General features: G+C 50.1%; 1 protein-coding gene across 1 annotated transcript in view; it reads left to right on the top strand.

Moving 5' to 3' along the window:
* Positions 1-5696: 5696 nt before the first annotated feature.
* The window catches only part of NCK2 (NCK adaptor protein 2), a 155976-nt gene continuing 135634 nt past the window's right edge, over positions 5697-26038 (top strand). Inside the window, exon 1 of the mRNA XM_029058096.2 lies at positions 5697-5751. The gene's annotated coding sequence lies outside the window, so the exon portion shown is untranslated. The remainder of the gene's footprint in view (positions 5752-26038) is intronic.

The raw sequence follows: 26038 nt of genomic DNA, 5'->3' as shown, positions 1-26038 counted from the left end.
CACTTAACAAATACCATTTAAAAAAAAATGACCAGCCTAAAATGAAGCAGAGTCACTTAAATGCATAGTTAGGAAGCAACTTGGTCTGATGGAAAGTCCGGAGGATCTAGATTCTAATCCCGGTTCCACCACCGGCCTACTGTGCGACTTGGGGCAAATCACATAACTTTTCTGTGCCTCGGTTTTCTCGTCTGTAAAATAAGGAGTAAATTCCCGTTCTCGCTCCCTCTTAGAGATTGTGAGAGCCCCGTGTCAGACGAGTACTGTTTCTGACCGGATCATTTTGCATCTACCCCAGTATTCAGTTCAGTGCTTGGCATTTAACAAATACCACCGTTTCAATAATTATTATTATGGTTCTTTACTTAGTATCCTGTCCTCTGGGTCCTCCTTGCTCTGTTAAGGTGCCCCCCCCTTAGCAATTGTAACGAAAGCAAGGACTCAGAAGAGTAACTCCCTGACGTGGAAGCGGGTTTCTGTGCCAAGAGAGCAGCATTATTTAAATAGTAGGATCCTTTTATATTTTCCTGTTGGGAGTCATAAAGGAGAGAAACTAAAGAAAAGACATCTGGTCCCTGTTAAAAGGAACACTTTTTAAATTTACCCCATGCCTACCGCCTTCATTTTCATCATTTATTTGTAAGGGAAATTTTTACCTAGTTTAAGTGGGGTCTCCTTCCACTCATCGGTACCACAGATGCTCATTCCTTCTGGGATCTAACAAACAGTTAAACAGTTCTTTATCTCCCGGAGACCAGTAGATTTGTCAATCAGGACCTCATTGCCTGGCCAATGGGGCGTAAGGGAGGACAGGTTGGGTTCACTCAGGGCTTCTAGTCTCCCCGCTCTAGACTGTCAGCTCCTCGTGGGCAGGGAACGTGTCTACCTACCCGGTTTCATTGTCCTCTCCCAAGCGTTTAGTACGGTGCTCTGCACACGGTCAGCGTTCGATAACTTCCATTCAATAGTATTTGTTGAGCGCTTACTATGTGCAGAGCACTGTACTGAGCGCTTGGAATGTACAAATCGGTAGCAGATATTAGTAAGGCTTGAAAAATAGATGAAAATCACAGAGGCCAGCCCATCATTGTTCGGAGCCATCCTTCCATACATGCTGAAACTGCGAATTAGTGCTCTGCTGTTAAAAGAGTTGCCTTCAGAAAAACTAGCCGAAATTCCTCTCTTGTGTCTATGCTCGAGTTCTTGTTTTCATCACCCTTTCCGTTTTCCCTTCTCCTCTCCGTTTTTCTTCCGGCATCCCCTCTAACCCTTGCTGCCTCTGACCAGGTAGGCCTGGCATCTCTCTGTCTCAGGTGGCTGCGTAGGAGTCCTGGGCGGCTGTATGCACCCGTGTCCCCATCGGAGGTGTCTTCAGTGTCGTGCCTAAGCGTGGCTTTCATGTGTACGCTCACACGTGTGACTCTGCGGGCTGAAACCTCAGGCTCCCTCTCTTCCTTTGTCACCTGAGCAGGATGTTTTCGAACTTTGGGTCTCTTCCTGCTCCAAAGGGCGAGCAGGTTATGAGGGTGGGAGATTATGAGGTGTCAGAACCCCCGGAGTGATCCAGCCAGGACCCGAGCACGGGAAGCAGACTGCGACCTGGTTTCTGCCCTCTCCAGATGGCCTCGAGGCAAGACCATAGGCTCTGGGAGTCAGAGGATGTGGGTTCTAATCCCGGCTCCGCTACTGTCTGGTGTGTGACCTTGTGCAAGTCAGTTAACTAAAATGAAATAAATAAATCGTGGTTTGTGTTAAGCGCTTACTCTATGCAAAGTACTGTTCTAAGCGCTGGGAGATACAAGGTGATCAGGTTGTCCCACGTGGGGCTAACAATTTTTTCATCCCCATTTGACGGATGAGGTAACTGAGGCACAGAGAAGTCAAGCGACTTGCCCAAGGTCACACAGCTGACTGGAGGCGGAGCCGGGATTAGAACCCGTGACCTCTGACTCCCAAGCCCGCGCTCTTTCCACCGAGCCACGCTGCTTCTCCGCTTCCCAACTTCTTTGGGTCTCGGTCACCTCATCAGTAAAATGGGAATTCAGAATCTGAGCCCCAGGGGGAGGACAGAGACTGGGTTCAACTTGATTACTCCGCACCTAACCCACTGCTTAGAACAGTGCATGGCACAACGTAAGCCCTTAGCAAATACCACAGTGATAATACTAATTATAAACTCAGGAAACAGGAAACTCCTTGAGAGCCGGGATCGTGTCCATCAACTCTATCATACCGTGCTCTCCCTAGTACTTAGGAGAATTCATTCAATAGGATTTATTGAGCGCTTACTATGTGGAGAGCACTGTACTAAGCGCTTGGAATGAACAAGTCGGCAACAGATAGAGAGGGTCCCTGCCGTTTGACGGGCTTACAGTCTAGCACCGTGAAGGGGAGAGGGAGCACACGCCTGGGAGTCAAAAAGGTCGCGGGTTTTGAGGCCGGCTCCACCACTTGTCTGTGGTGTGACCTTGGTCAAGTCACTTCCCTTCTCGGTACCTCAGGTCCGTCATCTGTAAAATGAGGATTGAGACTGTGAGCCCCATGCGGGACAGGGGCTGTGTCCAACCTGATTGCCTTGTATAATAATGTTGGTATTTGTTAAGCGCTTACTATGTGCAGAGCACTGTTCTAAGCGCTGGGGGAGATACAGGGTCATCAGGTTGTCCCACGTGAGGCTCACAGTTAATCTACCCCAACGCAGGAGCAAAGGAGCAGGGGCTGGGGCTAGGGGCAGGGGCTCGGGGCAGGGGCTTGGGGCAGGGGCATAGCACAGGGGCAGGGGCATAGCAAAGGGGTAGGGGCTTAGGTCAGGGGCTGGGGCTTGGGGCGGGGCTTAGGGCAGGAGCTTGGGGCAGGGGCTTGGGCAGGGGCTGGGTGGGGCTTAGGGCTGGGGCTTGGGGCAGGGGCATAGGGCAGGGGCAGAGCCTTGGGGCAGGGGCTTGGGGCAGGGGCTTAGAGCAGGGGCTGGGGCTTGGGGCAGGGGCATAGGGCAGGGGCAGGGGCTTAAGGCAGGGGCTGGGACTTGGGGCAGGGGCTTAGGGCAGGGACTTGGGACAGGAGCATGGGGCATGGGGCAGGGGCTTGGGGCAGGGGCTTGGGGCAGGGGCTGGGTGGGGCTTAGGGCTGGGGCTTGGGGCAGGGGCTGGGGCTTGGGGCAGGGGCTTGGGCAGGGGCTGGGTGGGGCTTAGGGCTGGGGCTTGGGGCAGGGGCATAGGGCAGGGGCAGGGGCTTGGGGCAGGGGCTTGGGGCAGGGGCATAGGGCAGGGGCAGGGGCTTAAGGCAGGGGCTGGGACTTGGGGCAGGGGCTTGGGGCAGGGGCATAGGGCAGGGGCAGGGGCTTAAGGCAGGGGCTGGGACTTGGGGCAGGGGCTTAGGGCAGGGACTTGGGACAGGAGCATGGGGCATGGGGCAGGGGCTTGGGGCAGGAGCTTAGGGCAGGGGCAGGGGCTTAGGGCAGGGGCGGGGCTTAGGGCAGGGGCAGGGGCCAGCGCGGGGCGGGGGGGGTGGGGGGAGAGAAGCTCCGCTCTTTGTCCGGAGGCGGGGGCGGGGGCTCCTGTCCCCGCCTCCCTGGCCCAGGGCAGGGTGGGCGACCCCGGGATCCCCATGAAAGGGGCGGCCACACCCCAAGCCCAGCCAGGGGGACCGGTCAGATCGGGGAGGGGGAAAGGGGTCCTGGGGCCGGGGCCAGGGGGCATAAAGAGACAGGGGGTGGGGACGAGGGGGCAGAGAGACGGGGGGTGGGCCCTGGGGACGGAGAGGGGGACGGGCCGGGGGGGGGCAAAAGACAAGGGCGAAGCCAGGGCGGAGGGGGACGGGACCTGGGGACAGAGAGGAAGGGGGCAGGGACAAGGGGGCGAGGCCGGGGGGCAAAGAGACGGGGGCGGGGCCTGGGATAGAGAAGGGGAGGGGCCGGGGGCAAAAAGACAGGGGTTGGGGCCAGGGGCAGAGAGGGGGCGGGGCCGGGGGGCAAAGAGACAGGGGTGGGGCCAGGGGCAGGGAGGGGGCGCGGCAGTGGACGCGGTCAGGGGCCAGAGAGGGGGCGTGGCCTGGGTCGGGGGCAGAGAAAAAGCCGCGTGGCTCAGTGGCGAGAGCCCGGGCTTGGGAGTCGGAGGTCACGGGTTCGAATCCCGCCTCTGCCCCTCGTCAGCTGTGTGACGGTGGACAGGTCACTTCGCTTCTCTGGGCCTCAGTTCCCTCATCTGCAAAATGGGGATAAGAATGTATTGGTCGGAATTTGTTAAGCGCTTACTATGTGCCAAGCACTGTTTTAAGCGCTGGGGTAGACATAGGGGAATCAGGTTGTCCCACGTGGGGCTCACAGTCTTAATCCCCATTTGACAGATGAGGGAACTGAGGCACAGAGAAGTTAAGTAACTTGCCCACAGTCACACAGCCGACAAGTGGCAGAGCTGGGATTCGAACTCATGAGCCCTGACTCCCAAGCCCGGGCTCTTTCCACTGAGCCACGATGAAGACAACCCGATGACCCTGGCTCTCCCCCAGCGCTTAGAACAGCGCCCTGCACCGAGTGAGCGCTTAACAAATACCAATATTATTCTCAGAGAAAAGGGGCAGGGCCAATGGCAGGAGAGGGGGAGGGGTCTGTGCAGGGGTGGATTCGAAAGGGGCGAGGCCTGCGCCGGGGCAGATGGAGAGGGGGCGTGGCCGACGCGGGGGGGGGCAGATAGGGAGGGGGCGTGGCCGTGCCGGGGGCAGGAGGAAAGGGGGCGTGGTCGGTGCTGGGGCAGATAGGAAGGGGGCGTGGTGATGGACTGGGCCAATGGCAGGCGAGGGGGCGTGGCCTGTATCGGGGGAGAGAGAAAGGGGGCGTGGTCGTGGACTGGGCCAATGGCCGGGGAGGGGGCGTGGCCGGGACAGGAGGGCAGCCAGAAAGGGGCGTGGTCTGTGCCGGGGGGCAGAAGGAAAGGGGGCGTGGCCTGGGCAGGGGGAGGTGGAAAGGGGGCGTGGTCGTGCACCGGGCCAATGGCCGGCGAGGGGGCGTGGCCTGTGCCGGGGGGCTGCTAGAAAGGAAGCGTGGCGGCGGAGCGGGCCAATGGCCGGCGAGGGGGCGTGGCCTATGTGGGGGGGGCAGTCAGGAAGGGGGCGTGGTCTGGGCCGGGGGCAGATTAGGAAGGGGGCGTGGCCCGCGCGGGGGGCGGCTAGAAAGGGGGCGTGGCGGCGGCGCGGACCAATGGCCGGCGAGGGGGCGTGGCCGGGGGCGGGAGCGGATAGAAAGGGGGCGTGGCCCGTGCCGGGAGGAGACGGAAAGGGGGCGCGGCCGCGGACGGGGCCAATGGCCGGCGAGGGGGCGGGGCCCGCGCGGGGGGCGGCTAGAAAGGGGGCGTGGCGGCGGCGCCGACCAATGGCCGTCCAGGGGGCGTGTCCGGGGGCGGGGCCCGGCCCCAGGGGGCCGCCGGGCGGAGAGAAGCGGCCACAGGGAGGACGACGACGGCCAGGGCGGCCACGGGCGGCGGCGGCGGCGGCGGGGCCTGGAAGGCGACACCCCCAGCGGGAGGCGGCGGCGGCGGCCGAGCCTCGGCTGCAGCAGCAGCAGCAGCAGCAGCAGCAGCAGCAGCAGCAGCAGCAGCAGCAGCAGCAGCAGCAGCCGCCTCCGCGGGGAGGGAGGGAGGGAGGCGGCCGAGACAAAGAGCGGAGCCTCCCGCGGCCGGGGAGACTCCCCCCCCCCCCCCCCCCGCCGCCCCCGCCCCCCGCACGCCCTCCTCGCCCTCCACCCGGACCGCCGGCCCACAGGTACCGCCCGCTCCCGGGCCCGCCAAGGGGGGAGGGGAGGGGAAGGGAAGAAAAAGGGGAGGGGAAAAAAAAAAAGGGGAGGGGGGGGGGGAGGGAGGCCTCGCGCGCTCTCTGCCTCTGCGTGGCTCTCGGTGGCTCTGGCTGTCTCTCTTTCTCTCTGTGTGTGTCTCTGTGTGTCTCTGTGTGTGCCTGTGTCCCTCTTTGTGTCTGTGTCTCTGTGTTGTCTCTGTCCCTGTGTGTGTCTCTGTGTCTCTCTGGGTGTCTCTGTGTGTCTGTGTCCCTGTGTGTGTGTCTCTGTGTCCCTGTGTGTGTGTCTCTGTGTCTCTCTGGGTGTCTCTGTGTGTCTGTGTCCCTGTGTGTGTGTCTCTGTATCTCTCTGGGTGTTTCTGTGTGTCTGTGTCCCTGTGTGTCTCTGTGTGTCTCTGTGTCCCTGTGTCCCTGTGTGTGTGTCTCTGTGTCTCTGTGTGTGTCCCTGTGTGTCTTTTTGTGTGTCTTTTTGTTTGTCTGTGTGTGTCTTTTTGTGTGTCTTTTTGTTTGTCTCTGTGTGTGTCTCTGTCTGTGTGTCTCTGTGTGTCTGTGTTCCTGTGTGTGTGTCTCTGTGTCCCTGTGTGTGTGTGTGTGTGTGTGTGTGTGTCTGTGTGTGTCTGTGTGTGTGTGTCTGTGTGTGTGTCTGTGTGTGTCTCTGTTTCTCTCTGTGTGTGTCCGTGTGTGTGTGTGTGTGTGTGTGTGTGTGTGTGTAGGGGATGGGGAGGGGGGAGAAACTTGGGAGGACCTGGACTGCCTGGAGGGGCTTGGTGGGGGAGGAGGAGGGGGCACCTTCGCTCTCCTCTCCCCGGCTGAATCCCAGCGCTCCGCACCTAGTCAGCGCTCACTCCATACTAACGAATGAATTCTTCCCGCTCCTGCCCCGCTCCCGCCCCGCTCCCGCCCCGCTCCCGGGGGTCCCGGGGGTCCCGGGGAAAGGGGGGCAAAAAGCCCTTCCCGAAGCTGGGCGCGGGGCCCGGGCCCGGGCCGAGGGTCGGGAGCCAAAAAGGGAAATGAGGAGGCCCACCCAACCGGCTGGCTCATAATAAGAATAATGATACTATTGAGGAGGAGGTCGGTGGTATTTGTTGAGCGCTTACTAGGTGCCAAGCGGGGGGAGGGGGAGCCCGGCCCGGCGGGGTCAGGACACCAGAAAACCCTGGGATTGGGGTTCCCCCCCCCCAGCCCCAGCCCCAGCCCACGCTCGGACAAAGCAGACACCCCAAAGAGCCCCCTGCCCTCCTGCCCTCCTGCCCTCCTGCCCTCCTGCCCTCCTGCCCGGGCCCGCTGCCTTCCTCCCACTTGCTCCCCGACTAAACTTGCAGGATCAAAGTTGCTGCTGCTTTTTCTTCTTGCCTTTTTCCCTCCTTCTTCTTTCTCTTTTCTTCTCCATTCCGTCCGTCCGTCCTTCTTGCCGCCTTTCTTCTTTCCCTCTGCCTTCTTTCCTTTTTTCCTTTTCTTCTTTCTCTTTCCTTCTTTCTTCTGTCCTTTCTTCTTTCTTATCTTTTCTCTTTCCTTCTTTCTTTCCTTCTTCCTTCTTTCCCTCTTCCTTCTTTCCTTTTTTCCTTTTCTCCTTTCTCTTTCCTTCTTTCTTCTGTCCTTTTTTCCTTCTTTCTTCTGACCTTTCTTCTTTCTTTTCTCTTTCCTTTCTTCTGTTCTTCTTTCTTCTTCTTTCTCTTTCCTTTCTTCTTTCCTTCTGTCCTTTCTTCTTTCCTTCTTTCTTCTTTTCCTTTCCTTTCCTTTCTTCTGTCCTTCTTTCTATCCTTCTTCCTTTCTTCTTCTTTCCTTCTTTCTTCCTTTCTTCTTCTTTCTTCTTCTTTCCTTCTTTCTTCTTCTTCCCTTCTTCTTTCCTTCTTTCCTTCTTCCGCCTTCAAAACGTCAGATTGCCTGGGAAGAATTACCCCCCGCCCCCCGAAACGCCAACGGAGCACACGCCGATCCTAATCATGTCCTGTTTATTTATTCACGATGTTTCTAGGACTTGCTCTGTGCAAGGGTTTTGTCTGTATAGACTAAAAAGCGGGTTTGGAAAGCACAGGAATGGCTGAGTATTTATTGCCAACTGTGAGAAGCCCGGCCCTCCTAAAGCCAGAAAGTCCCGTAGCCCCCACGGTCGGTCGGAACAAAGCAGCTCAGAGGGATTCCGGTCGCCACTTTCCCTCCTTTCGCACCTCCTCGAGATTTCTGCCACCGATTCCGTTCAGTCGTATCTATGGAGCGCTGGCGGTGTGCAGAGCCCCGGACTAAGCGCTTGAGGCCTTTGAGCCGAAAGAGCGGCTCAGGTTCTGGCCACGAAAAGGGCGAGCCCATTGTTGGGGAGGGATCGCCTCTCTTTGTTGCCGAATCGTACTCTCCAGGCACTTAATACAGTGCCCTGCACACGGGAAGCGCTCAGTAAATACGACTGATTGAATGAATGACCGGCCTGTTGAGTGGTGGCTGTGAAACCGCGTGGTTACAAAAGCAGGCTGCCCACCACAGAGAATTAAATTTCCGATACTCTTATAAAACCCTGACCTAGTGGATAGAGCGCAGGTTTGGGAGTCAGAAGGACCTGGGTCCTAATTCCGCCCCTGCCCCTTGCCTGCCGGGTGACCTTGGGGAAGTCACTTCACTGCCCTGGGCCTCGGTGACCTCATCGGTAAAACGGGGATTAAGACCGTGAGACCCGTGTGGGACGTAGACTGTGCCCAACCTGATTAGCTTGGATCCACCCCGGCGACTTAGTAGAGTGCCTGGCCCGTAGTGAGCGTTTCACGGATGCCCTGGAACACAACAAAGCACAAGCCGTATTATCTGATCGTGAATTGAAGTAACAGTAAGTTGAGTTGCAGAGCCCAGACTTCTGTCTTGCCTGCTCCCTGAGGAAACCGTTGAGCCTAGGCCGTTGAAGCTCTGACCTCTCCTTTGGTGAGAGACTGTGAGGCAACAATAAGCAGGTTGATAGAAGAAAATGAAAGGCTCTGATACGGAAGACAGGGATCGATCCCAAGGACCGAAAAGAGCTACCCTTGCACGGCCACGTAAACGAGTGCGGTATTTGAGTGCTTACCCGGTACTAAGCGCTGGGTTAGATACTACAAGGCCATCAGGTCCCACCTGGGGCTTACAGACTAAGTAGGAGGGAGAACGGGTATGGAGTCCCCATTTTGCAGGTGATGCGTATGAGGTGTTTGAGGCAGACTGGTTCGTTCCTGACGGAAATGAGTTCCCAAGGAAGGGGGAAGACTCTTCTTCTCCAGAGATTGTCCTCTCTCGGAGGGTTTAGGGGATGACGGGGCCATCTCTAAGGGAGGTGTGAGCTGCTTCTGGGCTCAGCCCCCTGAAATGCCGTCTGGAAGGCTAGGGGGGCCGCGGCGGAGTCTGTGTGTGGGGCGGGGAGAGTTTACCCTTCTGGGCTGACATCCTGTATCGCGTCGCACTCTCCCTGGCACTTAGTTCCGTGCTCTGCACGCGGTAAGGGCTCAGGAAATAACCGTCGATCGGTCGATCGATCGAGGAGCCTCTCACCCGCTGGCCACGGGACTCTGAAGAGCAGTCCTCGTCGGGGAAGGCGGCGGGAGGGGAGAAACACAGGGATCCTGTTGATGAAGATGCTTGCGCCTTCCTCTACTTCATCCTGGAGCATTAGCTCATCAGTGACCCGCCCCTGAGGGCTGGGGCATAGGGCCTAGTCTGCCTGTCCGTCCATCCATCCATCCATCCGTCAATCAGTGGTACTCACTGAGCGTTTGCCGCATGCAGAGCGCTTGGGAGGGTACCGTGCGACGTAGCTGGTAGATGCATTCCCTACCCACAGCAAGCTTCTAGAAGCAGACAGTGAGGAGCAGCGTGGCTCAGTGGAAAGAGCAAGGGCTTTGGAGTCAGAGGTCATGGGTTCGAATCCCTGCTCTGCCACTTGTCAGCTGTGTGACTTTGGGCAAGTCGCTTAACTTCTCGGTGCCGCAGTGACCTCATCTGTAAAATGGGGATGAAGACTGTGAGCCCCACGTGGGACAACCTGATTCCCCTGTGTCTGCCCCAGCGCTTAGAACGGTGCTCGGCACATAGTAAGCGCTTAACAAATACCAACATTATTGTGATTATTATTAATAGCCATACATTATTTAGATTATGATCCCAGTGGTCCTTCCTTAGAGACCACCCTAGGGGAGAGGCAAAAATCCTTATATTCGTTCATTCATTCAATAGTATTTATTGAGCTCTTACTATGTGCAGAGCACTGTACTAAGCGCTTGGAATGTACAAATGGGTAACAGATAGAGACAGTCCCTGCCCTCTGACGGGCTTACGGTCTAATCGGGGGAGACGGACAGACAAGAACAGTAACAGTAAGTAGAATCAAGGGGATGTACTCCCGGGTCTCTGATCAAGATGAGGCATGAGCAGCGGAATCGTACAGAGGGCGTCAACTGATTCTTCTCTCCCTTCTTAGGAGCCAGAGGTTAAAGTGTAAATCGAAAGACCCAAAGTGGGCCTTAGATGGGCACTCTTTTCTATCACCTAATATATTCCAACTTAGTTACCATTGCTCCAGCCTCTTGTTTTCCACTCTCTGTCATGATACTTTTTATTTGTTCTGTGGCTCAGCTCCTCCTTTTCACCTTTTTGTAGTTTTGCACCGTTTAAGTCCCACAGAAGGTCCGGCACCTTTCATTCACCAGCTCCCGTCCCAAATCCCATATTTCAGTGGATACCGCTGCTGTGATCTTTCTAGCAAGCGGCGTGCCGTGTGTAAGTACGGGGCATATGAAGTTTTGATTCCTCTTGGAGACATTGGTTCTCATTCCACCCTACAACGATGATCTGGAAGCCTTTTTGGTTTTTTTCATCTTTTCTTTTGAATTCACTTATTTTACCCCAGCTTGTCGTTCCACTGTTTTTACTGTGGCAGGTCACAATGCTTCATCCTTTACTAATGGCACCTTTGCCCAATAAAAGGAGAAATGAGCCTTATGGAATGGAAATAGCTTCAAGACTTTGAGAAGGGGCTTAATAACCTACCAGCTCAAGGTTTTCTGCTGTCTTGGTAGGGAGAAATTGGCTCAAAGAAACTAGAAACCCTTAGAGAAGCAGTATGGCCTAGTGGAGAGAGCATGGGCCTGGGAGTCAGAAGGACCTGGGTTCTATTCATTCATTCACTCAGTAGTATTTGTTGAGCGCTTACTATGTGCAGAACACTGTACTAAGTCCTTGGAATGTACAAATTGGCAACAGATAGAGACAATTTCTGCCCAATGACGGGCTCCCAGTATAAACGAGGGAGACAGCAAAGCAAAACAGAACAAAACAAAAACAAGACAACATCATCAAGATAAATAGAATCAAGGAGATGTACCCCTCATTAAAAAAATTAATAGGGGAATAAATAATATATACAAATGAGCGCAGTGCTGAGGGGAGGGGAAGGGGAGCAAAGGGAAAGGGGGGCTCAGTCTGGGAAGGCCTCCTGCAGGACATGAGCTCTCAGTAGGGCTTTGAAGAGGGGAAGAGAGTTAGTTTGGCGGACGTGAGGAGGGAGGGCGTTCCAGGACCGCGGGAGGACGTGGCCCAGGGGTCGACGGCGGCGTAGGCGTGAAAGGGGGACAGTGAGGAGGTGAGCGGCAGAGGAGCGGAGCGTGCGGGGTGGGCGGTAGAAAGAGAGAAGGGAGGTGAGGTAGGAGGGGGCAAGGGGATGGAGAGCTTTGAAGCCAGGAGTGAGGAGTTTTTGTTTCGTGCGAAAGTTGATGGGCAACCACTGGAGGTTTTTAAGAGGGGAATGACCTGCTCAGAGCGTTTCTGTAGGAAGATGATCCGAGCAGTGGAATGAAGAATAGGCTGGAGTGGGGAGAGACAGGAGGAAGGGAGATCCGAGAGGAGGCTGACACAATAATCCATTCGGGATATTATGAGAGCTTGTACCAGCATGATAGCACTTTGGGTGGAAAGGAAAGGGCGGATCTTGGCGATATTGTGAAGGTATTGTAAAAGTTCTGATCCCGGCCCCACCGCTTGTCTGCTGTGTGACCTTGGGTAAGTCACTTCACTTCTCTGTGCTTCAGTTACCTCATCTGTAAAATGGAGATTAAGACCGTGAGCACCACGTGGGACCTGGAGTGTGTCCAACCTGATTAGTTTGCATCTACCTCACCGCTTAAAACAGTATGTGGGATATAGTAAGCACTTAACAAGCATCATAAAAAAAAAAATCCTCTACACCCTGAACAAAACACCTTGCTGATAAAGAAACTTCCTGTATTTCTTTGGCTAGAGTTCAAGAGGGGCTACCCGCTTTCTTCTCTAAATGCAAGTTTTGGAAGCCTTCAAAGTGTTTTGTTTTGTTTTTAAAGGGCCATAGTTCCAAATGCTACTGTAACCTGCTTTGCAATTTGAATGCAAGAATCAGGACAACTCAAAAGTGAAACAAGACAGACCGTTTAAGTGTCTGGAGTATGCAGTTGGGTCAGAATATTTGCCCTAGCGTGGCCCGGTGGATAAAGTATAGTCCTGGGAGTCAGAAGGACCGGGGTTCTTATCCCAGCTCCACCATTTATCTGATATATGACCTTGGGCATGTCACTTCACTTTTCTGGCCCTCACTTACCTTGTTTGTGATTCAGGGATGAAGATTGTGAGCCCCATGTGGGACAGGTACTGTGTCCACCCTGATAACTTTGTATCTACCCCCGCGCTTATAACAGAGCTTGGCACATAGCGCTTAAAAATGACCATGATTATTATCATTTTTTAATTATTATTACTGTCTTTTAACAATAATTGACTTTTTTGTTTAAACGTGTCTTTAGCCTGCTAGTGCCTTTTACTTTTGACTTTCTTGATTGAATTGGCAGCGTACATCTCTGAAAGCTTAATTACCCCAGTGCGATGAACAGTAGTATGCTGTGCTTGTGAGCAAATGGGCATTTACATGTCTATTAGAGCCCACTTTTGCCTACACAGATAAGAAATAGATGACATATTTTTGGACTAGTAATAAATGTAAAACTTTCTCCAAGCGTAATGAGATGACTTTAACGAGCTTTTTAGGAAAGAGGTCGAAACCAGCGTGTGGAAACTCAAATCTTCAGTTTCCAGCCGACATGATAAAGGCCAAGAATGTGAGCTAAAGGCAATTTCCAGTTCCCAGGGTGTTTTCTGCCTTTGTGGCCCCATGGAGCAATCATTTGATAAAGATGGGGATGATGCCAGGGTGAAGGATTATCTTCTATTGTCAACATGAGAAGCAGAATGACCTCGTGGAAAGTGCACGGGGCCTGGAGTTAGAGGACTCGGGTTCTAATTCCAACTCTCCCACTTATCTATCTGCTCTGTGACCTTGGGCAAGTCACTTCACTTCTCCTTGCTTCAGTTATCTCATCTGTAAAAGGAAGATTAAGACCGTGAGCCCCAGGTGGAACATGGACCGCGTCCAATCTGATTAGCTTAGTACAGTCCTAGGGCTTAGTACAGTAGCTGGCGCAAGAACAGTGCTCAACAAATAGCATAAAAAACAAAAACCATAGTGGTGTTGAATAAATGGTAAAAAAGAAATTGCAAAGTAATTTTAATAGTCTCCATACTTCTTCAGGTCTTGTTCTGAGCCAAATTGTGCTGGTTATTATTTTTTTTTAACTGATGGTATTTATGCGCTTACTATGTGCCACACACTGTATTAAGCCACTAGAGTAAATATGAGATAGTCGAGTTGGACATAGTCCATGCCCCAAGTAGTACTCATGGTCTTAATGCCCATTTTCAGATGAGGTAACTGAGTGACAGAGAAATTAGGTGACTTGCCCAAGGTCAGAATGCAGACAAATGGTGGAGCTGGATTAGAACCCAGGTCCTTCTGACTTCCAGGCACATGCTCTCGAAAGGCATCTGTATAATAATCATCATGGCATTTGTTAAGCGCTTACTATGTGACAAGCACTGTTCTAAGCTCTGCTGTAGGTACACGATAATCAAGTTGTCCCACGTTGGGCTCACAGTCTTATTCCCCGTTTTACAGAGGAGGTAACTGAGGCATAGAGAAGTTAAAAGTGACTTGCCCAAAGTCACACGGCTGACAAGTGGCGGAGCAGAAATTTAGAAGCCAGGACCTCTGACTCCCAAGCCCGGACTCTTTCCACTAAGCCACGCTGCTTCTCCATCAGCGTGGAGTCAGAGGTGAGGGGTTCTAATCCCGGCTCCGCCACTTGCCAGCCGTGTGACTGTGGGCAAGTCACTTAACTTCTCTGTGCCTCAGTTACCTCCTCTGTAAAATGGGGATGAAAAACTGTGAGCCCTTCGTGGGACAACCTGATCACCTTGTATCTCCCCCCCCCAGTGCTTAGAACAGTGCTTTGCACATAGCGCTTAACAGATACCACCATTGTTATATAACCAAAATACGAACAAATCATAACATCTAGACCGCCTGTCAAATGATAACTATCTGATCTAGATTTGAACTTGAGGAATGTAGGCCTTCTAGTTTTCCATTTCCCCAAATCTCTAATATTTGGTTCATCACAAATATTTCCTCTAGCCCAGTGGGAAAAATGTTGTTCGGATTAGTCTGTGTTAAGTAGACTATGATCTGCGTTAAGTAGGCTGTGATGATAAAAATAACATTGGTGCCGGACATTTTGTGGTAGTCCAGCGCAACAGATCACGTGTAGGATTGTTCTACAGCGCATGGTTGTCCCCAGTAGAGAGCCATGCATGGAGCAGAATCTGGGATCAGGCCTACACTGGCCAGTCCCATTCTCTCCCCACCCAATTTGGTACTGGCTCCAGCTCCTAATGTCCCAATGTTGGGACTGAAATGTAAATAGATTAGGTCCTAAGAGGAAGTGCTCTGGACTTCTTTTGGAGGGTGCTACTGTGTAAATGGGAATAACGATAATAAAGGTATTTCTTAAGCGCTTTCTACGTATCAAGCACTGTTCTAAACTCTGGGGTAGATCCAGACTAATCAGGTTGGGCACGGCCCCATCCCACAAGGGGCTCACAGTCTTAATCCCCATTTAAAGACGAGGGAAGTGAGGTGCAGAGAAGTGAAGTGACTTGCCCGGGGACACCCTGCGGACAAGTGGCAGAGCTCAGATTAGAACCCAGGTCCTTCTGACTCCCAGGCCCATGCTCTATTCACTAGGCGATGATACTTCTCACCTTCCCCCGCCCCCCCAGACTTCTGAGAATTGTAGTCCCGGCATCAGTCTTACTGACAGCTGTGTACCTGTGGAATGACCGTTCATGTACCCTGGCACCCCAGGCACATTACTGGAATCCCCCCACTGCCAGCTGAGACCCCAGAACTGTCGAGGGAGGGAAAACCACTGTCCAGGGCAAATTTTGAATGGTGTCAATCTAACCTGGCCTGATCTGGCAGGATCCTAGCCCACAGCCCTACGCTGTTGACTTCCCTCACTTAACTTCTTCTCTTTCCCCCATTTTCCTGGTGAAGAGAGGATACTGCTTTCAAAGACTAAATAGGGTCAGTCAGTTGGTTAATCACATTTATTGAGCACTTCCTGTGTGAAGAACACTGTCCTAAGCTCTTGAGAGGTGCAGAGCACTTTACTAAGAGCTTGGGGGAGTGCAATACCACAACACAACAGACACATTGCCTGCCCACAGCGAGCTCACAGTCTAGAGGGGGAGGCAGACGTTGATTTAAATAAATTACAGATATATACATAAGTACCGTGGGCCTGGGTTGGGGCGGGAGATGAGTAAAGGGAGCAAGTTAGGGTGACGCAGAAGGGAGTTGAAGAAAAGGAAAAGAGGACCAGTGGGGGAAGCTGTCTTGAAGGAGGTGTGCCCTCAATAAGGCTTTAAAAGGAGGAGAGTAATTACCTGTTGGTTATGGTGAGGGAGGGCATTCCAGGCCAAAGGCCAGACGTGGGCGAGAGGTTGGCCGGCGAGATGGACGAGATCAAGGTACGGTGAGGAGGTAGCATTAGAGGAGCAAAGTGTGCGCGTTGGGTTGTAGTTGGAGAGCAGCGAGGCGAGGTAGGAGAGGGCCAGGTGAATAGGGCTGCCCTCTCTCTACTAGAGAAACTGAGAAAGCAGTTCTTTCTCACTGTTCTCTCTTTCCATTCTGGGGGTGGGTGGCAGTGGCCAGATGAGCGGCAGAGGCGGTGCCATCTGTGATCAAAACCCTGGGGCTGCAGTAGCTACAGCTCCAAACACGGATAATGTGGATCTGCTCTGAGGGTGGATCTAGTATTTGGGGGAGCTGAGGGCTTACTGTTTGCCAAGCGTTGTACTAAGCGCTGGGGTAGGTACAAGCTAAGCAGGTCAGACACAGACCCTGTCCCAGATAATAATGTTGATATCTGTTAAGAGCTTACTATGTGCAGAACACTGTTCTAAGCGCTGGGGTAGATACAGGGTAATCAGGTTGTCCCACGTGGTCTTAATCCCCATTTTACAGATGAGGTAACGGAGGCACAGAGAAGTGAAGTGACTTACCCACAGTCACACGGCTGACAAGTGGCAGAGCAGGGATTCGAACCCATGACCTCTGACTCCCAAGCCCGTGCTCTTTCCACTGAGCCAAGCTGCAGATGAGGCTCCCAGGCTAAGTAGACCTTGAATCCCCATAGATTTATAGATGAGGGAACTTTGGACTAGGTACTGGACTCTCTACTCCTGAAGCACTTTGATACTCACCTAGCCCCACGGCATTTATGTGCATGGCCTTTTACTCTACTGTTCCCCCAATGGTAAATTTCATTCAGTCATATTTATGGAGCACTTCCTGTGTGCAGAACACTGTACTGAACGCTTGGAAGAATACAACAGTAGATACATTCCCTGCCCCCTGGAGAAGCAACATGGCCTAGTGAATGGAGTACAGGCCCGTGAGTCAGAAGGACCTGGGTTCTAATCCCGGCTCCGCAAACTTAATAATAATAATAATAATGTTGGTATTTGTTAAGCGCTTACTATGTGCCGAGCACTGTTCTAAGCGCTGGGGTAGACACAGGGGAATCAGGTTGTCCCACGTGGGGCTCACAGTCTTAATCCCCATTTTACAGATGAGGGAACTGAGGCACCGAGAAGTTAAGTGACTTGCCCAAAGTCACACAGCTGGCAAGTGGCAGAGCCAGGGTTCGAACCCATGACCTCTGACTCCAAAGCCCGTGCTCTTTCCAGTGAGCCACGCTGCAAACTTGTCACCCTGTGACCTTGGGCAAGTCACTTCACTTCTTTGCGCCTCAGTTACCTCACCTGTAAAATGGGCATTAAGACTGTGAGCCCTACATGGAACAGGGACTGTGTCCAACCCAATTATCTTGTGTCCACCCCAGTGATTAGTACATTGCTGGGCACGTCGTAAGTGCTGAACAGATACCATGATTATTATTGTTATTATTTATTTTAATGTCTGTCTCCATCTGTAGAGTTTAAGTTCCTTATGGTTAGGGACTGCATCTACTGACTCTGTTATTCCCAAACGCTCAGTAGGGCGCTCTGTGTGCACTAAATATTTAGTAGTTACCTTTGATGGATTACAGAGTTAAGTGACTTGTCCGTGGTTGCACAACAGGCAAATTGGTGCACCTGCGATTAGAACCCAAAAGACCTGCGTTCTCTTTCTCTCTGTATGGTATGCCATGACCAGCTGAACAGAAAGGGTTACTACCCACCACAGAAACCTTTGAGCCTTTTTTTTTAAAAATCATACTTTGTAAACAGTTTTGAAAATAAAAGCTCTTTCTTCTGGCAGAAACCTTTGATTTCCTCTACTCTGTAAACCCTAAATTTTCAGAGATGCTGTGCATAGATATAGTTGCACACCAGGCTTTGAGCCTTTTATAATGCTTTTTGAAAATTGATTCTGGATCCCTTTTATCACTGCTATTTCTAGTTAGGTGAAATCTGTCAGTGGTATTTATAGTGCGCCAACTGTGTGCAAAGTCTGAAGGTTTGAGAGAGAACAATTGAAGCCAAAGGCAGGGTCCCTGCCCTCAAGGAGTTTCCAGGCTAATCGAAGACACAGAAACTATTTGCTAAGAGTGGGAGCAGAAAGGACAACAAGGATATAATCAGTTAAAAAAAAAAAAAGGGGTGTCCTGATGAGAATGACAGCTAAACATGACATGACAGCTAACATGACAGCCTTGAGATTTAAGGACTGAGAACTAATAATAATGGTACTTCTCAATCGCTTATTCTTGGCTAAGCACTCTACTAAACGCTGGTGTAGATACAAGATAATTAAACCGGACATAATGCCGGTCTCACACGAGGCTCACAGTCTAAATAGGAGGGAATAGGATTTAATCCCAACTTTCCAGATGAGAAACGGAGGCACGGAGGAAGGGAAGTGACTGGCCCAAGGTCACACAGCTGATGGGTGGCGGAGCTGGGATTAGAACCCAGGTCCTCCGACTCCCAGACCCGGGCTTTCTCCACGAGGCCACACTGCCTGGAGAGCTGGTCCCCTTCTTGGCCAGTCTGACTCCCCTTGGGGCACAAGAGTGATTAACTGTGAGCCTCCCGTGGGACAACCTGATTACCCTGTATCTCCCCCAGCGCTTAGAACAGTGCTCAGCACATAGTAAGTGCTTAACAAATACCAACATTATTATTATTATTATTAATGAATGAATTGGTGTGCAGCACAGCGTAAAGTGGATGCAAAGATTTTTGTGCATACAGGATCCCTTTATAATAATGATGCCACTTATTAAGCGCTCACTGCGTGCCAAGAACTGTTCTAAGCGCTGGACGCTTGGTTTGAAAAGACAAACAGGAAGTTGCCTCGGTAATCACTGTGCCCTTTGCCACCCCCATTAGCCGGTTATCTTTCAGGACCTCTGCTCTGCTGGTCCATTTCATGGACCGCCGTAACTGGTTCTTGGATCAGAGGCCTTCGCCATTACTGGCCTAATCTCATCCGGCTAACTGGGGCTAGAACCCAGTCTCCAGATTCCCAGAGCGGAGCCCTCGCCACTAGTTCTTCTAGACTGGAAGCTCCTTGTGGACAGGGATGGTGTCTACCAGCTCTGCTGAATTGTACTCTCCCGAGCACTTAGTAGAGTGATTTGCACTCAGTCGATACCATTGATGATGATGAACTGCAGGGCTATATAGTAGGTAGTAGCTTCAATGTCAAAAAAATTGCAAAACAGTCCAGTGTAGAACTCAGTTAACCTAAGTGTGGGTTTGTGTGTGTGTATATATATGTAAATATATATGATGATGGTGGTGTTTGTTATAAACGCTTACTATGTGCCAACACTATACTAAGCGCTGAGGTGGAAACAAGCAAATCGGGTTGGACACGGTCCCTGTCCCATGTGGGGCTTACATTCTTAATCTCCATTTTACAGATGAGGGGACTGAGGTCCAGAGAAGTGAAATGACTTGCCCACGGTCACCCAGCAGACAAATGGTGGAGCTGGGATTGGAACCCTGGTCTTTCTGACTCCAGGCCCTTGCTCTATCCATTACGCCATGCTGCTTCTCATATAAAATATATCTGTATCTATATCTATATATAAAAGCATATATATGCTCAGTGGGGGCAGTTGAGTTGATGCAATTGAAGCATCTGAGGTAGATTCCCAGTGAGCTATTGCAAATTAGTGTCTTGTTTCCCCTCCCTCTTTTCCATCATTTCCCTTCCCCTTGTCAGCCTGGGATTTGCCTTTAGCCGTATTTAGCACGTGCAGGAAGTAATGGTTTGGCAACATTCAAGCATCTGAAGAACATTTATAACATATGGTGAGAGAGTACAGAAACAGCATGACCTAGTGGAAAGAGCGCGGGCTTGGGAGTCAGAGGACCTGGATCTAATCCCAGTTCCTCCATTTGTCTGCTGTGTGACCTTGGACAAGTCACTTGGCTTCTCTGGACTTCAGTTACTTCATCTGTAAAATGGGGATTAAGACCGTGAGTCCTATGTGGGACAGGGACTGTGTCCAACCCGATTATTTTGTATCTGCCCCAGTGCTTAGTATAGTGCCTGGCACATAGTAAGCACTTAAAAAAATACCACAATTATTCTATGATAGTGGCAGCATTTCTGGGACACTTTGCAAATGAGGTAACTGAGGCACAGAGAAGTTAAGTGACTTGCCCAAGATCACACAGCAGACAAGTGGCGGAGTCAGGATTGGAACCCAGGTCCATGCTCTATCCATTAATGTTGGTTGTAATGCAGACAGTTATCAGGATCACTTTAGTTGAGTTAAGAATGACCCAGCATTACGCCTGCCTCAGAATCAATCAATTGTATTTATTGAGTGCTTGCTGTGTGCAGATCCCAGTGCTTGAGAGATGGAGCTGTATCACTTTATATGTATCTCACTCACAGTCCTACAGCATTTATGTTGGTGGTGTTGTCTTTTGCTGTCGAGCTGTGTGCCGACCCATAGCGACACCATGGACACATCTCTCCCAGAGTGCCCCACCTCCATCTGCAATCATTATATATATATATAGGTATTTGTTAAGTGCTTACTATGTGAAGAGCACCGTTCTAAGCACTGGGGTAGATATAAGGTGATCAGGTTACAGATGAGGTAACTGAGGCACAGAGAAGTGAAGTGACTCGCCCACAGTCACACAGCTGACAAGTGGCAGAGCTGGGATTCGAACCCATGACCTCTGACTCCCAAGCCCGGGCTCTTTCCATTGAGCCACACTGTTTCTCTAGTGTATCCAGAGAGTTTTTTGGTAAAAACACAGAAGTGGTTTACCATTGCCTCCTTCCGTGCAGTAAACAAATCTCTGCCCTTGACTCCCATGCTACTGCTGCCCAGCACTGGTGAATTTTGACTTGCAGCAGATTGCCTTCCACTCACTAGCCACTGGCCAAGGTAGGAATGGAATGGATGTGCCTCCGCTTGAGTCTTCCTCCTGTAGTCGAGACTGGTAGGGTACTGGAAACTCTCCAGGTGAGAGGTTAGCTTTTATGTCCGTATCTCTGTGTTCTCCCATTTACTCTGCCTGTAATATATTTTAATATCTGTCTTCATTCATTCAATAGTATTTATTGAGCGCTTACTATGTGCAGAGCACTGGACTAAGCGCTTGGAATGTACAAATCCGTAACAGATAGAGACAGTCCCTGCCCTTTGACGGGCTTACTGTCTAATCGGGGGAGACGGCCAGACAAGAACAATAGCCATAAATAGAATCAAGGGGATGAACATCTCATTAAAACAATAGCAAATGAATAGAATCAAGGCGATGTACATTTCATTAACATTTCATTCTTCCCTTCTAGACTGTAAATTCCCTGTGGTCAGGAATCGTGTCTACCAACTTCATTATATTGTAGTCTTCCAAATGCTTAGTACAGTCCCCTGCCCACACTAAATGCTAAATAAATAAAATTGATTTATTAATTGAATAGAGTTGGTAGACATGATCCTTGCCCTCAAGGAGCTTAAAGTCCAATGGAGGAATTTGCAATCTAATAACTCACTTTGCTCAGGATTACTCACCTTTCTGAGGATGAGTAAAAATGTCAACTAGGAAGGAATGTTGATTTAATTCAGTTCTGTTTAATTATTAATGTACCCCTTTGGGAGAAGGTAAGCAAATGAAAACATGGTATGGGATTGTTAAACTTTTGTATGTATTTACAAGGCCAGTTTCGCTCCTTGGTCACATAGGGCCCTTAACCTGTGACCTTGGTATGGGCAGGTTTGAGGCTTGAGAAGCAGCGTGGCTCAGTGGAAAGAGCCCGGGCTTGGGAGTCAGAGGTCATGGGTTCTAATCCCGGCTCTGCCACTTGCCAGCTGTGTGACTTTAGGCAAGTCACTTAACTTCTCTGTGCCTCAGTTCCCTCATCTGTAAAATGGGGATTAAAACTGGGAGCCCCACGTGGGACAACCTGATCATCTTGTATCCCCCCAGCACTTAGAACAGTGCTTTGCACATAGTAAGCGCTTAACAAATACCAACATTTATTTATTTTTATTTAAAAGGGGAGGGAGGACAGGCATCAAATTCCCATGTTACATTTGAGGAAACTGAGGCACAAAGAAATTAAGTAATAATAATTGAGGTATTTAAGCACTTACTATGTGCCAAGTACTGTTTAACACAATAAGGGTAGACAGGAGATGATCATGACCCACATGGGGTTCACATTCTAAGTAGGAGGGAGAACAGGCTCCATTTTGCAGATGAGGGAACTGAGGTACAGATTAGCTAAGTGACTTTCCCATGAGCCCCAAGAGGGACTTTGTCCAACTTGATTAGCCTGTTTCTACCCCTGTGCTAAGAACAGGGTCTGGCACATAGCGCTTAACAAATAGCATAACAAAAAAAAGACACATATGGAAGTTGGTTCAACACTGACACTGCATAAAATTAGGGAAACAGTATGACCAAGTGTATAGAGCATGGGCCTGGGAGTCAGAAGGACCTGGGTTCTAGTCCTGACTCTGCCGCTTGTTTGCTGTATGACCGCAGGAAAGTCACTCATCTTCTCTGTGCTTCAGTTACCTCATCTATAAAATGGGAATTAAGACTGTGAGCCCCATGTGGGACAGGGACTGTGTCCAACCTGATTTTTGTATATCTACCCCAGCGCTTAGAACTGTGTTTGACATATAGTAAGTGTTTAACAAATGCCATCATCATTATTATTATTATTATTATTAGGGGACACTGTTTCTGGAAGTGATGATATGAAGCCCGCTCTGAGAACTTGTGGCTAATTAAATGTTTTTTACAAACTGGGGCTGGAATAAGCATTTTTCAGGAATGATCACTTTTACTCAGTTCATACTTTCAGAAGGTTAGTTGCCTAGTGAGCTATTAAATCTGTGTTGGCAGATCTGACTAGCAGAAGTTATTGTTAGATTTGACTGCTAAATACGCAAATGTTGAGGGGGACAGGGGCTAGGTTGAATGCCTCCTAAATGGCAACTGCAAACTCACCGCGGGCAGGGAACGTGACAACCAACTCTGTTATATTGTACTTTTCCAAGAGCTTGTACAGTGACTGCACACAGGAGCACTCAGTAAATGCAATTGATTGATTGAGGATTAGGCTTTGACATTGCCTTTTTGATGATGCCGAATGCCCAGCCTGCATCCAGTTGTGAAAACTTCTCGCAGCTCCTGCCTCCTTATCCCCCCACCCCGTGTCCGAATACATGAATATCTTGTATCTACCCCAGCATTTCATACCATCCTTGGCACCTAGTAAATGCTTAGCAGAAACTTTATTATTATTATTATTGTTCTCGGTGGCTCAAGCCTTAAGTAATGCATGGCTCCCAGTGAAAGGAATGAGCCTTTTAGGGAATTCGGTTCAGTTTGTGGCCCATGACGCAGACCTTTGCCTTTTACTCTACCATTTCATCATAAAATAAAATGTCTGAATTCAATTCTGATTTAAGTATTCACAGTACGTGAAGGAACTGCTCAGTAATGGTTATTAAGGTACTGACGCCCAGCAAAGCCCGCAAGGTAGATACGGGCCCTCGTGCCCCAGCAGCTTCTGGTCTTGATATACATTGCAAAATGAGGAACCACAAGTAGTTTCAACCCCCCCTCGAAGCAGCGTGGCCTAGTGGATAAGGCATGGTTCTGGCAGTCAGAAGGACCTGGGTTCTAATTCTGGCTCCGCCACTTGCCTGCAGTGTGACCTAGACTGTAAGCTTGTCTCTAGACTAAGCTTGTCGTTGTAGGGAATGTGTCTGTTTACTGTTATATTATACTCTCCCAAGCACTTAGTACACGGTGCTCTGCACACAGTAAGTGCTCAATTAATACAACTGAATGAATGAACCTTGGGCAGGTCACTTTATTTCTCTGTGCCTCAGTTACCTCATCTGTAAAGTGGGGATTAAGACTGAGTCCTATATGGGACAGGGACTGTGTCCAACCCGATTAGCTTCTATCTACACTAGTGCTTAGAACAGTGCTTGACATTTAGTAATTATTCTTATATTTACTATTATTATTATTGAATTTGCAGCTCTGTGTCTCCCTGCCACTGCCAAGGTCATTGTCTTTTAAAGGCCCATCAAGGGATTCAAGATCCTGTCTGCAATAGAGAGTCCCTGCTCCCTGCACTCAAAACTTTATTGAAGGCCCATCTCCTCCAGGAGGCCTTCCCTGACTAAGCCCTCCTTTCCTTTTCTCCCACTTCCTTCTGTGTCACCCCAACTTGCTCCCTTTATTCACTGCCTCCAGCCCCACAGCACTAATGTAAATATCTGTAATTTATTTATATTAATGTGTGTCTTCCCTCTAGACTGTAAGTTAGTTGTGGGCAGGGAATGGGTCTCTTTATTGTTATATTGTACTCAAGGGGGAGAGTTTACTACAGTGCTATGCACACAGTAAGCGCTCAATAAATGTGAATGAATGAATGAGAGAAGACCTTTCCCCACCCCCCAGCCCACCAAGTCTGAGAATTCCAGAACCTAACCCTATTTTTACAAGAGGGTGAATTCTTCGATGCCTGAGGGTTTGTGGTTTGTTTCTGCTGCTCTGTTAAACAGGTCACCCGAATGAGCAAAACTCTCAATCTGGAAAGCCACAATTGGCCAGAGCTAGCGATTTTCAAGCCAGAAGTGGTTCGAGGGCATGTTGGGCATCTGGAAAGGATTGTTTGTAATCTGGGATATGAAAAATGTCCTCATTTTCATATGCAATAATGAAAAAATATATATTTTTCAGTGCATTCAAACTGTGACATTTAATGTGTCTGTTAAATATATTTTCTTCTCATAGATGAGCTCATTTACACACCATTGTTCTCCAGACAATAGCAGTGTACCGGGAACACCACTTTAAAAATTACTGGACAGTTGGATTATTCATTACATTACTTTAAAATTTAACCATTTGTAGGTTTTATAAAACCTGATACACCTTGCTAATATTGAACTGTTCCAGATGTCGATATGGGTCATATCTGTGGCATTTGTTAAGAGCTTATTATGTGTCAAGCACTGAACTAAGCACTGGGGCAGATAGAGGATAATAAGGCTAATCGATCAATCATATTTAGTGCTTCCTGTGTGCAGAGCTCTGTACTAAGCCCTTGGGAGAGTACAATATAACAATAAGACTCATTTCCTGCCCACCACGAGTTTGTAGTCTAGTGGATGAACGTACAGTTCAGGGAAATGTTTGTGTATTGTTTGTTGATTCCCTGAACTTAGTAGGTTTGATCTAGGGATTTGCAGTAGAATTGCTACATGTTCTGTAAGCACAGGAAATCATTTGTAAGCAATGCAAGTGGTTGTGGATTCTCTTCACAAAATTAATTTGTTAGGGTTAGAGGTCAATGTCAGGGCTGATATTTATTTTTTGGCCATGGCTACTAATTATTTATCCCCTCTTGCCTTTCTAGAGCTTTATTTTTTGGCCATGGCTACTAATCCCCTCTTGCCTTTCTAGAGCAATATAAATTTGATACCTTGTTATTGCCGGAAGACATGAGAGTGCATTTTTCAAGGGGCCTTTTAAAGATGTGGCTTTAAAAACCTAAATGTACATTTTATTAATATCAGGGAATTGCAATATCCATCAATTACTGTTTAATCAGGTTTCATACCATACGTTTGACCTTTTGAGTCCTGATGATTCGTCTGTGGCCCGGCACACATTTTGGGAAGTTCTCACTATCTCCCCTGCATCCAGCCTCCACCTCCATCTCTGCCAGTTTTGGAGAACTAGTTCAATAAGAATGGGTAGGTAAGGAGGAAAATAGAAAAGAAAAAAAAATGTTTCAGAGAAAACAAGTCTAACTGGAAAGATTCCCGAATATGGATGCACAACCTTAAAAAAAAAAAAATCTTTCACAGATGTATGATGCATATCATCCGTAAGCAAGCAAGCTCACCTATGCCTATAGGCCTCAACATCATCGAGGTAAAAGGGGTGATTGCCCCAAGGGGTTGGAGCTAAGGGGTGAAGCCATTGACTTTGTTTCTGCAGATTTTTGGGCATAGCTAGCTCCTCCCACCCCTCAGACCAGAAAGGAACCAGAAGTGTAGGCAAGACGGCGACACTGTATTGCCCCTTCACTGCTAGCAAGGGCAGGATGAGGAAGAGAATGCCGCCACCACCACCATTTTGGGTCCTCCCAAACACTGGGACAGGGCGTGAGTGGTTCCTCTCCCCGGGCCCAAAAGCCCCGTGAAGAGAAACCATCCGCCTACCCTGCTCCTGCCCGATATTCCCAGATGGCCTGGGGTCCCGCTCTGGATGGTCCACAGCGTAGAGTTCCAGTGGCAGGGGCCACCCACAGGGCAGTGTGGTTTGGCATGGCACGTGGCCAGAGCTGACCCGTTCTCCTATTTCT

This window comes from Ornithorhynchus anatinus, chromosome 2, assembly GCF_004115215.2.
Source record: "Ornithorhynchus anatinus isolate Pmale09 chromosome 2, mOrnAna1.pri.v4, whole genome shotgun sequence".
In the NCBI taxonomy this organism is placed as follows: domain Eukaryota; kingdom Metazoa; phylum Chordata; class Mammalia; order Monotremata; family Ornithorhynchidae; genus Ornithorhynchus; species Ornithorhynchus anatinus.
This window is presented reverse-complemented; position numbering and strand designations above follow the sequence as displayed.